Source organism: Ursus americanus, chromosome 1 (genome assembly GCF_024610735.1).
Source record: "Ursus americanus isolate L20-20 chromosome 1, mUrsAme1.1.p, whole genome shotgun sequence".
Taxonomy (NCBI): Eukaryota; Metazoa; Chordata; class Mammalia; order Carnivora; family Ursidae; genus Ursus; species Ursus americanus.
Window position 1 is genome coordinate 73,803,533 of NC_142127.1, and position 16,525 is coordinate 73,820,057.

Genomic DNA, 16,525 nt, shown 5'->3' on the forward strand with positions numbered 1-16,525 from the left:
GAGGCACTCCTGCCTCACCTACACCCCCCTTCTCCACCTCCATCAGCATTTCTGTGTGTTTCTTCAGAGTAGTTTCATGCATGCAAAATACTTCAACATATAAATGTGTATTTTATAGATGCCCTAGTGATATAGAAAGGAATCATTCTTTCTACAGAAAAGAAGAATGATTTCTGGAGCCAGCTGCCTGGCTGTCCATCCTTGCAGTGATTCTATTTTTGTTGTTGTTGTTGTTGAAGAACTTGCTCCAGTGACTCTAGAAGTCTGACTTGCAGTCTTCAGTGCTCACTCAGGGTTGAGTGGGAGTGGAAGGTCATAGGCTTTTGAGCCAGACAACCTGGCTTTGCATCCTGCTCCGGCTGCCTAGTAATTATGCGGTATTTGCATGTCACTTGCTTCTCTGAGCCTCAGTTTCCTCCTCTCTGAGATAAGGATAATTCTACCCATCTTGCAGAGTTCTTGGGATATTTCTAGCTCATGTAGGTAATGTGAACTGTGCAAGATTGACATTCAATTAAATGGTAATTATTATTGTTATCAGTCATTAGTATTTGAATGGGTTCATCAAAAGTGTTTGCTGTACGGAAAGCATGTTGTTATTTTTGATTCATCATACTTTGCCTGAAATATGTTAATTTTTCCCCCAGTAGTCTTGCTTGTTTAAATTCATTTGCTTAGCAAGTCATACATTCATTGTGAAAAGATCATCACCGGTCCGGACACTGGTCAAATGATTGTAAATTCTAAACGGAAGTAGTCCAAATGAATGAGGTCTCACTGCACTTGAATATTTCCATGAATGTTAAATCTGAACTTGATTTTTTCTATAATCCTGAAACTTTAGTAGTAAGATGACTGTAACTTTTTGAAAAGAGCCATTAACATTGGTGGGGATTGGTAGTTTTCCATGAGTGAAATAGAATAATTTTACTTCCTCATATCTGAAATCTGAATCACCATTGAAAACACTTTGTTTATAGTTGTTCAAAGAGAATTATTATGAAAACTACTGGCTGGATTCCTTCTCTCTCTCTCTCTCTCTCTCTCTCTGACACACACACGCACACGCACACACACACGCGCCCACTGCTTAGGTTTTCTTTGGGTTAGACAACTGAAGAGTTACTATGTGAATTCTGGCAGCCTTCTCTCTATCAGGCAAGCAAGGGCACAATCAATTACTGTTTTCTTGGAACGTACCAAATAATCAGAAACTCTGATTATTCTGCTGGAGGGCAACAAACAGCTTGATGGAAAGATATACCAATTGAAAACAATTCTGATCATATTTTTGTCAGGAGAATGAGATGCCTCCAGCTGTCTGTCACTAATCATATTAGAGGTAGAAAGCAGGAGTGTTTTAGCCTGCAAAAGATTACTCTAATCGCATGTTGAACACTACTTTTACTGGCTGCTTACCCAGGAAGGTGACATTGGACATCCATTCCATAACTTGTCTTGCCAGTTGGTCATAGTCTCAAACGTATGTCACATGAACACACTTAAGGAATTTTCTAATTACAGTTCAAAGGCTTTTCTTTTATCTTTTTATGCTCGCTCTGCACACATCACTGGTTGAAATGATTTCTCCCTCAGCATAATCCTATTGCCAGCAGTTACAAAAGAGTAGGGAGATGGCAAATGAAACCCACAATAACTGAAGAGGTGTCCGAATTCAATTAGGAAGAGGCCTCTCCCATGTGGACGCGTAAGCCATATAAATCCATTTTAATTGTGAGCTTGTGGTTCTTTTCTGGTCATGTTTATTTTGGATGTGAGTGCCAAAGCTGGATACAGACCAGAACTCCAGATCTTTGAGCTCTGATGACTAATTTGGGTATGCATTGAATCCCTTAATTCATTTCTTAATTAGTTCTCCCAGAGTTAGAGTTGCTTGGTTACAATCATTTTCACAAAATTTTCATAAATCAAAACAAATGTACATAGAATTTTTTTCCCCCTCTTATTGGTTCACACGTTTTGCTCTGGTTTTAAAGAACTGTTCTTGTCGTTATCAGAATAATAACAATGCCAACAGTGACAACAGCAAAACCAATATGTTGCCAGGCAGTGTGGTAAGAGTAGGGACTGAGACACCAGGAAGCTGGGTTTTGATACCTAACTCAACTACTTACTGCCATGGACCTTGGTCAAGTTACTTTCCTCTCTGTACCCCCGTTTCCTTTTCTAATTGGGAAGAATAATAGTACCTACCTTAAGGATTGTTTTGAGGATGAAATAGCATTGCATATATGAACTAATATGCAGAAAGTACCTGGCACTATAATAAGTGTTCATTACCATGTTTATTATCAGTAAGATAGTGGGAGACTGATGAGCAGGCCAATTTTGCTGGTGCCACAATATTGTCATCTAAGTATGTCCCATTTATTCAGTCCATTTGGAGATCATTCATGATGGTTATGAAACATTGGAGACTCTAAAGTTGGAATTAATCTCTTATTTGTATTTGTATTCCTCAGTTTGGCTACAGAATTAACACTTCTGACTTTTCGTGCTTGATCAATATGAGTGTTAACTTGAACCCTTTTGGTGCAAAATTTCTTTAAAGTTCAAATGAATATTTTGTAGATACAATGTTGTCCCTCATTAAAAGGAAAATTGTGATTACAATATGTAAAAAATATATATGTGGGGAGAGGGCTTGAGAGAATTGGCTTCAATGAATTCACTGGAAAATTTCAAACTATTTTTAACAGAGTTAAATGTATTTAATATCGTAGTTCAAATTTAATGAATGTGCAGGAGTGAAAATCCAGGGAAAGATAAATCTAGTAACTTAATGAGCTTTCATCATGGCTGCAGAAGAGTTAGTTAATATTAAAATTGATTGCCAAGAGATGCACTAGAATTACCTTCCCTTAGGTGTATTTTGTTTTTTGGTTTTTGTTTATAATCTGTAGTGATCTCTGTTTTGTGTTCTTTTTTTCAAAATGTATAAGTTTCAAAAAAATAAATGTAAGTTTCAGGTATACAGTTTTGTAATTTGACATCTGTATACGCTGCAAAGTGACCACCACAAGTCTAGGTACCATCCATCATGATACAGTTGACCCCCATCATCCATTTCACCCACCCCCAACTCCCTTCCCCTCTGGAAACTACTTGTCTGTTCTCTGTATCCGTGAGCTTGTTTTCGGTTTATTTTGTTTATTCTTCTGGTTTGTTTTTCTTAGATTCCACATACGAGTGAAGTCATATGATATTTATCCTTCTCCATCTGACTCATTTTGCTTAGGTCCTCAAGGTCCATCCATGGTGTTGCAAATGGCAAGATTGCATTCTTTTTTATGGCTGAGTAGCATTCCATTATGTAAATAGACCACATCTTTATCCATTCATCTATTCACAGACACATACGTTGTTTCCATATCTTGGCTATTGTAAATAACACTGCAGTGAACATAAGGAACAACTTTTTTTGAGGAAAAAAATTAAATAGAACTATCATATGACCCAGCTATTCCATTTCTGGGTATTTATCCAAAGAATATAAAAATACTAATTTGGAAAGATTATATGTACCCTTATGTTCACTGCAGTGTTTTTTGAGGAACCTCCATATTGTTTTCCATAGTGGCTGCACAAATTTGCATTCCCACCAGCAGTATATGAGGGTTTCCTTTTCTCTACATCCTCTCCAACACTTGTTATTTTTTGTCTTTCTGGTAATCAGCATTCTAACAGGTGTTAGAATTGTGGTTTTGAAATACATTTCCCTGATACTTAATGATATCAAGCATCTTTTCATGCACCTGTTGGCTATGTGTATGTCTTTTTTGGACAAATCTCTATTCAGATCCTGTGCCCATTTTTTAATTGAATTGTTCGGGTTTTTGTTGAATTTTTTATGTATTTTGAATATTAACCTCTTATTGGATATACGGTTTACAAATATCTTCTCCCATTCAGTATGTTGCCTTTTCATTTTGACGATGGTTTCTTTTGCTGTGTAGAAGCTTTTTACTTTGATGTAGTCCCACTTATTTTTGCTTGTTTCCGTTGCCTTTGGAGTCAGGTCCACAAAGATGTCGCTAATACTGATGTCAAGGAGATTACCACCTGTTTTCTTTTAGGAATTTTATGGTTTCAGGTATTACATTCAAGTCTTTCATCCATTTTGAATTAAGTTTTGTGTATGGTTTAACATAGTAGTCTCGTTTCACTCTTCTGAATGTGGCTGTCCAGTTTCCCCAAAACTATTTATTGAAGAGATTCTCCTTTCTCCACTATATGTTCTTGGCTCCTTTGTCATGAACGAATTGTCCATATATGTATAGGTTTATTTCTGGGCTCTTAGTTCTTTTCCATCGATCTGTCTGTCTGTTTTTGTACCAACACCATACTGTTTTGAATACTGTAGCTTTGTAGCATAGTTTGAAATCAGGGTCCATGATTAGAGTTTTTTTTAAACTATGCTAGGACCCAGCAGTTCTACTTTGTGCACAGATGCACGTATTCTAGAGAAACGTACATCCATGTGCATCCAGAGACAGGTGTGAAATGTTCTTAATAGCAGTGTTTGTATTCATCTCAAATAAGAACCATACAAAATATCTTTCAGTAGCAGAATGGCTGAATAAATTGTGCTGTAATAGTAAGATGGAATACTACACATCAATGAAAAAGAATGAACTAGAGCTACACACACTAACACAGATGTATCTTACGGACAGATGTTCAAAGGAAGAAGATACGAAATAATATATAACAATCTTATTCTATTTATATGAAGTGTGAAAACAGACAAAACCACACTGTTGCTAAGGGGGGCATACATAAGTGGCTCAAACTATAAAGAGAAGCAAAGAATTTATTACTGAAAGAATTAGGATAGTGGCTACCTCTTAGGGGGAGGGTGTGCTAGGGAAGAGAAGGGACATGGAGGGCTTGTGGGGATGCTGGCACTGGTCCTGGTTTTTGACTGGTTGGGTAGTTACATGGACAATATGCAGCATATTGAATCAAACATTAATCTTTTATGTGCTTTTCTGGCTGAGTTATGGTTCATAATTTTAAAAAGTTTTTAAAATGCAAAATAACTTTCTTTGTGGCCTGGGTTGGTTTGTCCTTGTCTTCCATACTTTTAGGCTTGGAGATTCCTGTGATTGTAAGATGCTCTGGAAGTAAACTATAGCTTCGTTGCATGGCAAAGTGGTCTCCAAAGTGGGATATACACCCTGGGGAGCTCTTGAGAAGATTCATTTGGGTGGAAAAGAAATTGATTAGAACTTGCATTTACATTCATTTTATTTTCATAGAACATCGTGATGCCTGCTGGTGATTATACTGGCACTGGATAATCCCTGGGTCCACATGTCGGGGAGTCAGTTATCACCTGGAGAGAGGGAGGCGAGGCCAGGCCCTTCACAGGGGCTTCCCCACTGCTTCCTCCACTTAGGTTATTTTGTGAAATACATGGTGCCTCATTAACTGGATTTGCAAATTTTATATTTTAGTTTTAACAAACCCTCACAAACTAACAGAATCTTTAAAAGATTCTGTAAAGAATTTCCATAAGTGGAAGAGAATTTTCATATTGCAAGCCACAAGAAAATGGCAGAGTTTAGCATGAACTCTTTGTCAGCCACATTCTGAGGTAATGACCGCAACCGTTGAATCAGGTCTTGCAAGAAGCTGACCACAAAAATTCTAAATTCTCTGGGAGACCTATGGATTTATGTCCACTGTGGTTAATTAATCCTTAACCTTGTCCTGCGTGTATTTGCCTTGAGATAGTCATGATTAGTAAAATCTGTCCTTCCTTTTCTATTTTGTTCATGTTCTTGAAAGTATATAACATGTTAATATAATAATATACGTATATGAATTGTAAATAAACAACTGCACATATTTGGGGTTACATGTTGAAAACATCTTGAACACCACTGCCATGCAGCTCAAAGGGTACTGCTGCTAATAGTTAAAATATGTAGAAGATGGTAAACTTACTACCCATATCAAAAGGAGGCACCTCTCAGCCCTAATGTTTTTTTATTGGCAAATATCAACACTAAGGCAATAGCTTATATATTTTACTTTATTAAAACTTTTCTCAAGCCTGTGTTGGAGTTGGAGAAGGAGAGATGAAATGACATACACACACGCACACACACTCAGAATAGTTCTGTTTTTCTGTTTTGTTTGTAGTCTCTGTACAAACATATCCTTTTAATTAAGGGTTTTGTATGCTAAAAATAAAAGTTGAATACCATCAGGTAGGCTTTCCCAAAGCAAAAGTAATAGCAAGTACTAGATGGCACGTGCGTCATGGCTTGCAGTGGGAGGGGCGCTACCAGCACTCAGTAGACTTGGGTTCTCAGCCTGGTTCTGCCATTTGCCTGCAGCCAGGCCACAGCACACAGGTAGTACCCTCTCTGAGCTGCACTGCCTTTTCTCCGTTGTGAGGGTGACAACAGCAACCCTTCTCCAACCCTTATGGGGATCACATATGAAAGCATCTGTAAAATGTAGATTTTCCTACAAATGCGACGAATTATCATCATGTCCCTTATATTTCTCCTGTAACGAAATGTAACTTTTTATTAGAGTGCTGATGTCCTTAACTTACAAGTTTCTTTGATTGGAAGCTACAGAAACAGATTGACTAGCTTAAACAAACAACAAAAAAACCCAATTATTTTAATCATTTTTATTGAAAGTATCCTGGGCCATCTCCCAGACTTGAAGGAAGGGTGGAACCATGAAACTACATGAAGGGTTGCAGCCTGGAAGCTCTGGCGATCACAGCATAGGTTTTGTGTCCCTCTTCTCCGAGATATTGCTATTAATGTGACACTGGTGACTTGTACCCTCTGCATTTCATGCTTCCAAGTTTGAGGCCCCTGGAAGGGAGAATCTATCTCGTCCAACTTAGGTTGACTGACTGCTTTTTACCAGTCAGCCTTGGGTGAGGGGCCAGGGTCACCTAGTATAGACAGCATTCCCGGGAGGTCTAGTCCTGCATACCCTAGGCCGTTCCAGAAAATCAGGGATCCCTGTGAGCTTCTACCTACAAACTGGTATTAGTGTTTCAATAATTGCTAATGACTCAACTTTCTTTAAGGAATTTACATAAAAAGAATCGAGTATAAATACGGAATTAAATGAGTGATTTCTTCAGTAAGTGTCAACACACCTAACGGGACCTGGGTGGCTTCTCATGTTCTTTTTCAGGTGTACACTGAACTTGAAATCACTTTCATTGATGTGGAAATTTCTGTGTGGGTCCCAAGGGGCATCCTTTTGCTTAGGCTGCCTCTCCAGGGTTCAACTCTGTGTCTACGTTTAGCTACTGCTTGACCTCTCGTTAGAGAGAAGGTATTAAATACACTTTAACGTTCCTAATGCTGATATTCCCTTCACTGACAGCCTGACTTGCCCTAACATTTTATGCCAGACCGGGAAGATGGGAAGAGAGGTGCACAGAGTCTGCGTACTACAGAGAAGTCGTCACATTATTAAAGGGCCATAACTTTTTTTCTCTTGGGAGCCTCTTAACATGTATTTGAATATATCACAGCCGTTCCTAAACAGATGCGTACCGCCATTCCTCACACCAAACAAGGATTTGATAAGGAGCATTTGTTCTACCGGGGCTTAGGCAATTATCTGTAATACTTCAAGAATGGAAATGATGAAAATATTTGTAAGCCTGAAAAAGTGATGACTATTTTCCAAAACAAGTTGAACATCACTTTCAAATATTGCCCTGCCAGGTCTGGATCATTCGCCATAAAGCTATAAGGAGTTCCGAAATTCTTTGTTTTTCAAGCACATATATATCTGAAATCACCATGGTGTTTATTGTTAATTCACAGGGACATATTCCTTCTGTAAAGAAGTTGCTTTCTTAGCGAGAGCACGCCACTGAAGATGGAGAGACAGTAATGGCAATCACCGTTTACTTAGCCTCCGTCGGCTGAAGTGCTGAGTTACAACATAATCTATAGTTCATTCATTTTTACCAACTCAATACATTACCAACCAAGTGCCTCACACTGGTTACAAGGATGATTTGTTATTTGTCATATTTTAAGTGCTGAGCCATGAAATGTTAAACTGGTATTGGCAGCTGTTGTCCGAAGGTTTGCAGGTGTCCTGACTAATGCTTTGAAAGTCCAGCATTAGCGATAAGTCACAGCATACATAATTTTTCAATAAAGTAATGGAAAGGATTTTGCTTTCTGGTTCCTCTAAGCTTTGGTATTTGGAAGTTACTTACATGAGAAATTCAAGTCAAGGGGTAAAACATTCTCAGGCTTTAACCCTTGAACTGTGGGCCGGCCATAGTCAATAGCAAAAGCATCTTGGTAGCTTTGTTCTCCTAACCCTGAGATCTCTTGGCTCTGGGAACTGACAAAGTGCCAAGTATAGGCCTAATTGCATTCCTCGTTACTGAGGGGAAAAAAATCTCAAAGGAATTTTCCTTTTCTTTTAAAGGGGTACCTTGAGCATTAACATTTTCTGGAATAGCAAAATTGTTCATAAGACTTTGGCAAAGCTTTCTGAAAAGAGAGCTTGAGGAGGGCTCTGGCAGCCAATTAAGAGGACATGTGTTGCTTACCTAGAGTGACAAAGAGTTAGAGAGATTAAATCAAAGAAGTAGAAGAGATGCGGCTTTGTCGTCTGTGAGCTTGTGCTCTGATTAATGAACTGATGTTCTCTTTTCGTCTTCTTTCTCTGTGGTCTGCTCAAAGATTTAGCAAGACAGTACATGATATATTCAGCTAGCCCCATAATAGACCACTGACTGTCTGAATGTAAGTTCTCTTCACCAGTATTCCCAGTGCTTGTGCCCATTGCCTGGTACATAGGGATGTTCAATTAGTATTTACTGAAAGAAGGAATACGTTCTGGCAGTTTTTTCTGTGATTTATATATTGATGAATTATATATTGGGCAGATATACTCTGGGCCAGATAAACTCTGATCAAGGAATCAGTACCCAACTTTAATAGATTGGGATCTTCCAATACATGGAGCTAATATTCTAGTAGAGGAGCCAGACAGTGGAAACATAAGTAACCACATGAATAGGCACAGCAAAACCAACTAGCGATGTGGGCTATAAAAGACCTCAACAGGGTGAATGCCGCGATGGGGACTAAGGGATTGGAGAAACCAAAACCTAGACTAACTTAAAAACTCAGTGGTATAGAAGGAATTGATACAACTTTTCAGAAGGCTTAATTTACTCCAGAAGTTAACATATCCAAAGAAAAGGTTCAGCTGATCACAGCATTTCTTAATGTAAGTAGGTTTGCAGAGTTCTCACCATACTGGCGGTATGAGTTTCTACTTTATAGAATTTTGCTTTAACACATCAGTTGATGAGCGCCTGGTGCCAAGGCCAAGGGTTAGCTCTCTGCTTCACTTCCTTTCTCCAAGCTGCAACTTCTCTCCCAGACAGAGCCAGGCAGCTGTCTCCCAAATGTATGCTGTCAGTCATATAGGAAACCAGATGACCAAAAGAGGACAGATCACACAAATTTACCATCAAATCTGAAAGAAAGAAAGACCCTCAGAGTGAATGCTGTGCTGACTGTGGGTCAGAAGTGTTATTTTTGTATCTCAAGGACACAATGTTTAATAAAAATTTGGGTACAAAATACACATCACCCTCCAGGCGTGCTGAACTATGTCAGCCGGAAAACTGTTCCTTAGGGTTTACAATTTCCCCCTTTTCCTAAATTAAAAAGTGCTAATGTGAACTCTTGACTCTGAACAACACATGTTATTATTGTATATAGGGCAAAGAGTAAATAAGACACTTGCCTAATGACATAGCAGTTCATTTTAACTCAGCAAGCTGGAAGTAATTTTAGCTTGTTTTCTTTTTTCCATGCTTCTTTATGGAAATAGGCCACAACCATTTTTATTCCACCATTCTTCATAACCTTATAACATGCTTCCTGTTTATGCTATTAAGAGCTGTTTTTAAAGACCCTTGAGGGATATCTTTTAATATATTCTTTTAAAAATAATTACTCATCTATAGTACACCCTTAGAATGTCTGAGGGCTTGGAAATATAGAAACTTCTTAATGAGATACGCTTAATGGTCTATGAGGAGTATTGCAATGTTCACACCTAGTTCAGTTAATGTAAATTATATTTAATTAGTCGCTCTGGAAAAGTAGTAGTTGTTTTAGAATAGATTCAGTACCTAAAACCCACCATTTGGCTTTTATGTATGATATTTATAGATAAAATTCTATGAGTAGTATTTATAGATTAAAAAAAAAAACGTTTGCAGTAGCATAAAGTCAATTGTTAGGGACTCATGATAATGTGAAGAATGTGTCTTGTTGGGGCATGAAAAATACCCATGTGGGATAGAAGATCGCTTTTATTAAAATGCTTTTAAAGTTTAAAATACTATACAGATGTGGTATGTTATTGTTCTTTTTACGCTTGTGACATGAAGAACTTCTGGGCTGAATAACAGTCCATAACTTTGTGTTTTAATGCTGAATATGTTCCTGTTTCAAGTTTGATTTCCTTTTTTCACATGTAACTCTTAGGTCAGAGATGCCCTGAGTTCCTTAACTGGGTTCCATCATACTATACTTGACTTTGGAGCCCTCCGGTCCACACTTGTGCCACCGGAAACACGCTTCACATGATACTGTAGAAGGAGGTGCAGTTTCTAGGAAGGAGGCTCAGGCGACCTCACCTGTGCCGCCTGTAGATGATGGCTCAGAGCTCCACTGTGGCCATCTCCTAGTCCCTCACCTGCACTCCAAAAAGACTGAGCCATCACTCAGTCACTCATTTCCTGGTCTTCTGTGGCTTCTCTTATGGCCCTCTGACATACCTACACTTCCAGAACTTCTCTGCCATGACACTCCCTTTGCTCTTTTGCACGAGACTCTCTTTGCTGCCTTGGGATGTTCTGCTGGCTGGTTCTTTTTTCATAGTTATTCCAGCCGCCTGCGGTTTGCATCTGACAGCCTTGAGTATTGGTTGTTCCCTCTGTTCTTTCCTACCCTCCCAACACCACATTCTCTGCACTTCGGCCTCTTTTTTTTTTTTTTTTTTTTCCTCATGGCCACAGGAAACTACAAACGAGAAAATGTGTCCTGGTGATACTCTGCTGCTGATTTCCCACTGCCCTCTTCTCTGAGGGAAATTGCTCTTTTCCACAGCACTCCAGAGTTGCCAGCTGCAGCTTTGTTCTCCTCCCTTCACAGAAAGCTCACGTGGAGTGGGTGCAGCAGGAGGCAGGAGGGCTGGTGGGGGGGGGGGGGCGGCACAGCCCTTTCTCCTCGGCCCTCGCCTGGAGAAGTGCCTCATTGTCCACATCAAGGACCAGGCCATGGGAAACAGACTCCCCGACAGTCACCATGGGCTACACAAATATTACTTCCATTTAACTTGACCTTTCATTGTGCTCGAAAATGACTGAAAATACTTAAATCGTGTACAGTATTTTTCTGGAAACAGAAATTAATGGGGTTCTTTCAAGAAACCACACTTGAACTTTTGCCCTTTTCTTCCCTTTTGACTTATTATATCCAATTCAGGGTTTCCTTTTAGCATGTATTTTCCTTTTGTGAGAAATAGCTAATTCTCTACTGATAAAATTATGAATCATAGAAGCAATGTAATTGTTAAAAATAAAGATACCTCATTTGGCCTTAAAACATTTAGCTCTGGGAACTGACTCTTCCGAACATTTTTTAAGTGCTTACTGTGTAAACCAGACTGACTTCCTAATTCTGTAACCATTCTAATGTATTAACTCGATTAGTTCTCTAAACAGTCCTGTGATGGGTAATATTGTCATGTGTCGACGTTTTATGACGTAGACACCGAGGCGTGGTGAAGGTAGGTTGCTCAAGGTCTCATAATTAATGGTGGGCAGGGCCTGGACTTGAACCGAAGTGATCTTGCTTCAGTGTCCATGTTCTCAGTCACTTACCAAACACCCTGAGTGACTCGACTGTGTCACTAACCTTTGGGAGCCTGACTTTCCCCATCTCTGAAGTGGGACTACTAACACCTACCTTACTAAACTGTGGTGAGGATCAAATAAGATAATGATTTGGAAGCGCTCCACATACTGTAAAGAGCCGCACCATGACACTTAAGTTTGGGCCAACTGTTGGTATTTTCTGTTAGTCCGGTGAATTTGGCCCTTGCTCCTTGGATAGACTGCTGGTTCAGATGAAAAACAACATGTTCCTCTTGAGGTTTTCTTGAAATCTCAGCAGACCTCAGGTTTCACGATGAAAATGATTTTTTTTCTTCCAGAATGGTGGCATTCAGGCATATTTAGCGCCTCAGCAAACTCGGCATAACACTTTTAATATGCCAAGGAATTTCACTGACACTTGTTCTCTTTAACTCTCCCTCATTAATGTAGCCCTTAACACCCTTTCCTTTTTTTTTTTTTTTTCTTTTCTAAATCATGCAAAATCAATTTTCTTTCAAGTCTCTGCTCACTACATACTGGTGACTTGTCATTAAGTATCCTTCAGTGTATCATACAGGGTCTGGGACCTTGTCTCTTACCACTGGCGTGGGGCCATGAAATGGAAGAGGAGGTAGGACAAGGTTTAGGCCAGTGGAAAAGAAGTGGAAATCAAATGTGAAGATGAGGATTTAGAAAGGCCATGGCACAAAAAAAAAAAAAAAAAAAAAAAAAAAGAGGGGTTGCTTCAAAATGTGGGACAGGAGAGCAGAGCTAGACCCCAGGGAGATGTGATAGGTGGTGCTGGGAGAGGAGGACCAGGGAAGAAAAAGGAAGAGGAGACTGGGAGCAACAAGCCATACAGGACATGGGTATTTCCTTGCCACTGGTCTAGAGAAGATAGAAGCTTCTTCCTCCTAACGCTGGGCTCGTTTTCCCTGCTGTCGGGCTCCTGCATTTTCAGGTCTCACAGTTCTCACAAATTAGAATGTTGGGGGATCTGAAGTCTTACAGTTCCTTGAGGGGAATGAATAGCCTAAGGGCCTGACTTTTTTTGTGATTCTTTGAAGCTTTTATGCATCCTTGATACTGAGTTCTTCCTGTGTTTTTTAATGGGACTGGTATTGCACACCCAGGTCACTTTGTTTCAGAGGGTCTTCCAGGCAGAATTCACCATCATAATGAGTTATTTTTTCCCCGTTTCTGGATAAGAACAATATCCTTGTCATTCAGTCTCCAAATATAGCAAGCAGTTATGATAGAAGAATATCCTTATGTTAGGAAAGAAGTTGGCAGCCTCAGTGATGTGAAAATGTCCAATTTAGAAAACATGTTTAAAAAGAAAAGCTGCTTTAAGTCCTTTTTGGAATCAGGTGGAATAAAAAGGAACAAATAAAAGATTTAAAAGAAAACGTGTGGTCTGACAACACATTCCACTTCCTCTCATTAGTCTTCCAGGTACTTGTTGATTTTGCCTGAACTTCCGATGTCATTTCTATCATTTCATTAAAATGTCAGACTGCAAACTGGCTCTGGCATCTAATTGGGAGAATAACTTGGATGATAGGTTTTTTAGCTGATGCATGTAATCAGAGGACTACAAGAATGTTGCCAGGGACTGTCTGGAATCTCTTTAAGAATGGTGTGAAGTGTATAAAAAGAGTACTTAACAAGGGAAGGGGAAAAAGGCATCAAATCCCAAAGAAAGAGTCAAAATGAAATATCTAAGTTAATTATGGCTAGAGGTATATATATAGGGAGCTCCTAGTATACAATCATCTGATTGATTAAAGTGTCTATAGTTAACATTCACCAGAATTATAGACAGACGCATGTCTATCGCATTTGACCAATCCAAGCCTGCCTATAGTTTCTCTTACCTGAAGTGCTTAAACTGACCAAAACACTTGATATGCAAGTAACTCGAGTAAATCAAACCATGTGAGTTCCTTTGTAGAGGGTAGTTTGGCAATTTGTATTTTTTTAATCCTTTATTTTTAAAAATTTTTTTTATTTTTTATTTTAAGAAAGTTCTTTGCCACACAGGGGCTCAAACTCACAGTCCCAAGATCTCAAGTCACATACTCCACGGACTGAGCGCCCCGTTTAATCCTTTAAAATGTTTTTCCCTGTTTCTTCACAGAACTTTTATCTCCAGGAATTTATGCTGAGGAGATAGCTAAGGATATATGCAAGGGTTTTAGCCACAAAGATGTTAATCACATCATTGTTTACAGTAGGGTAAATAAGAAATTGCTTACATGTACAAAACAGATCAGTTACAAATAGTATGTTCTAGTCAAAGAGTGAAATACTGTTCAGCTACTATATATCATCGATGGTGTTGTAGATAAATGTTGATAATGAGAAGATATTCATTCTACATTGTTAGGTGATGAAATCATGTTCTAAAAAAGTAAGTATGTACAGGGTGGTCACATTTTTGTTAATGTATGGATGTATTCTTAGAAAATGGCCCGGAAATATATTTAAGGGTTTTTTAAGTGGTTCTCTGGGTAGTATGATCATGGGCATTTAAAATGTTCTTTTTTGTTTATCTGGGTCTTTAATTTTCCTACTCTAAACATATACTACTTTTACAACAAAAAGGAACCAACAAAGTTTATTTTTAATTGAAGAGAGGAAAGTATGTGAGCCAAACCATATGAAAATGACTGATTCTGGATAACTAGAGACCTCATGGGATGTGTTTCAGCTGAATATATTTGTAAACATATTTCAGCTGAACATGTGTGCCATGATTTGGGAACAGTGATTGCTCTTTCACGCACCTGATTTAGCAGAGATTGGGAGCTTTTTTCCCTAATTTCTGCAAAATGAAGGAACTCAACCTAGTAGACCAACTCCGGGGTTTCTTCCTACTTCAAGACCCCAGGTCTACACTTTCTAGGTTGACGCAGAGAAACTGCTGAGTTGAGGACTGGCTGCATCTCTCATATTTACAAGCTGCCAAGTGATGAAAGCAAATTAATAAGGATTCATCTTATTATTTGTACTACACAAACTAACCCACTCTGCAAGTTTGTCCCTGGTGTCTATTTTCTGCTATTTTGAAGAGAGACCTTTAAAAGATCTAGTTTTTCCATCACTTGTTGATTACCCTAGTTTTGAACTTTTGAGGAAAGTTTATGGTGAGGGTTACATAGCCTAGAACTGCTTGGTTCTCCAAGGGAACTTTGGCAACGGTGGGTAGCAGTTGAAGTGGACAGTGGCGAAGAACTCACTTCCATTAGCAAATAAAATTCTCACCACCCATTAAATCCTGACACCCTCTCAGCCTCTTCCTTTGGTATCATGGCGGCCTCTATCTGTCCACACCTCCTGGATGCAGTTTAGTTCAAGAATGGGCGATATCATCTATTTTTACTCATTAATCACTCTTGACAGATGTCATGGTATTACAATAATCTCCTCCTACCTTTAAAAGTATAATTTCAGAACAAGTTTACAGTCATCATAGAGGTAGATTACAGTACACATCTGGCAGACGGGCTTCCTCATGCTGTATCTTCTGAAATGGAAGTTAGTGGAAAGAGTGTTGTGCCAGGGGTTAGAAAACCTGTGTTTTGACTCTAGCTCTGGCATGAACTTGTTCTAAAACACTGGAGACCTGACCCAGTCTTTTTAGGTCCGAGGTTTTCTTTCTACAGTGAGTGGGCTCAATTCGGGGGTTTTCAAGTTTCCCTTCAGCTCTGAGATTGTATGAAAATGATCTACAAACGCCATGTGTTGTTGCCTACATAACTCAAGACTGAAGGCAGAGCTTCTGTTAACAATCCAGCCCTGTGACTCCCCTCCTTCTTATCTCTTCTGGTGCAATAAACCATTGTTTTCTTGTTTATCTTCCTTTTCTCATGCCACACGACATAATTTCAGAGAGAATCTCATTCTGGCATTCTCTATATCCTCTAATGTATGATATGTCTTTGTGACTAGTGAAAAAAATTCTTAAAAGCAGCTACTTCCATTATTCTCCAGTTTTAAAAGCTATCCCCTGAGAACTAAATGTCAATTCAAACATTCCTACATTTGTTATCATTTCTAACCTAACCTATAGAAGTTTAAGGCATAATTTGAAACAGAAGAATTCCTGCCTTGAGACAGTGGGCTCATAAATATGTAGTACAATTTATCCATACGATTTAAGACGAAATTAGGATATTTAACATTTTTAGCAACATTTTTTCAGTATCTACATTGAATATAAAAAATTCAGGGGCTGCGCATGCTTGCCAGTCCTGCATTTTTAATTGTAGATAGTGTATTTTAAAATTGAGTAACAATTTCAAACAAATCTACTGTAAAAGAAAAATCAGGTTACCCTAATGAAAGATTTACAAATCAAAGATTTTACTTGTGTGTTTTAGCTTGATGTCTAATTTGTAGACTCTGAAATATGTAGTATTTCCTTAGCCTATGTAAGATATCTGTTTTCTGTAGTAAGCACACAAAACCCAACGTAAACAGGCTTTAGAGACTGGGAACTGCCCACTCAATACCCATTCTTTCTTCCTTCCTTAGTTACACACCCTGATTTTATTCAAGGGGCCAATATTCCCAGCCAAA

General features: G+C 38.8%; 1 protein-coding gene across 4 annotated transcripts in view; it reads left to right on the forward strand.

Annotated features, from left to right (window-relative positions):
* SPATS2L (spermatogenesis associated serine rich 2 like) overlaps positions 1-16,525 on the forward strand; it is a 160,471-nt gene that overhangs the window by 22,299 nt on the left and 121,647 nt on the right. The gene's annotated exons all lie outside the window — the stretch shown is intronic.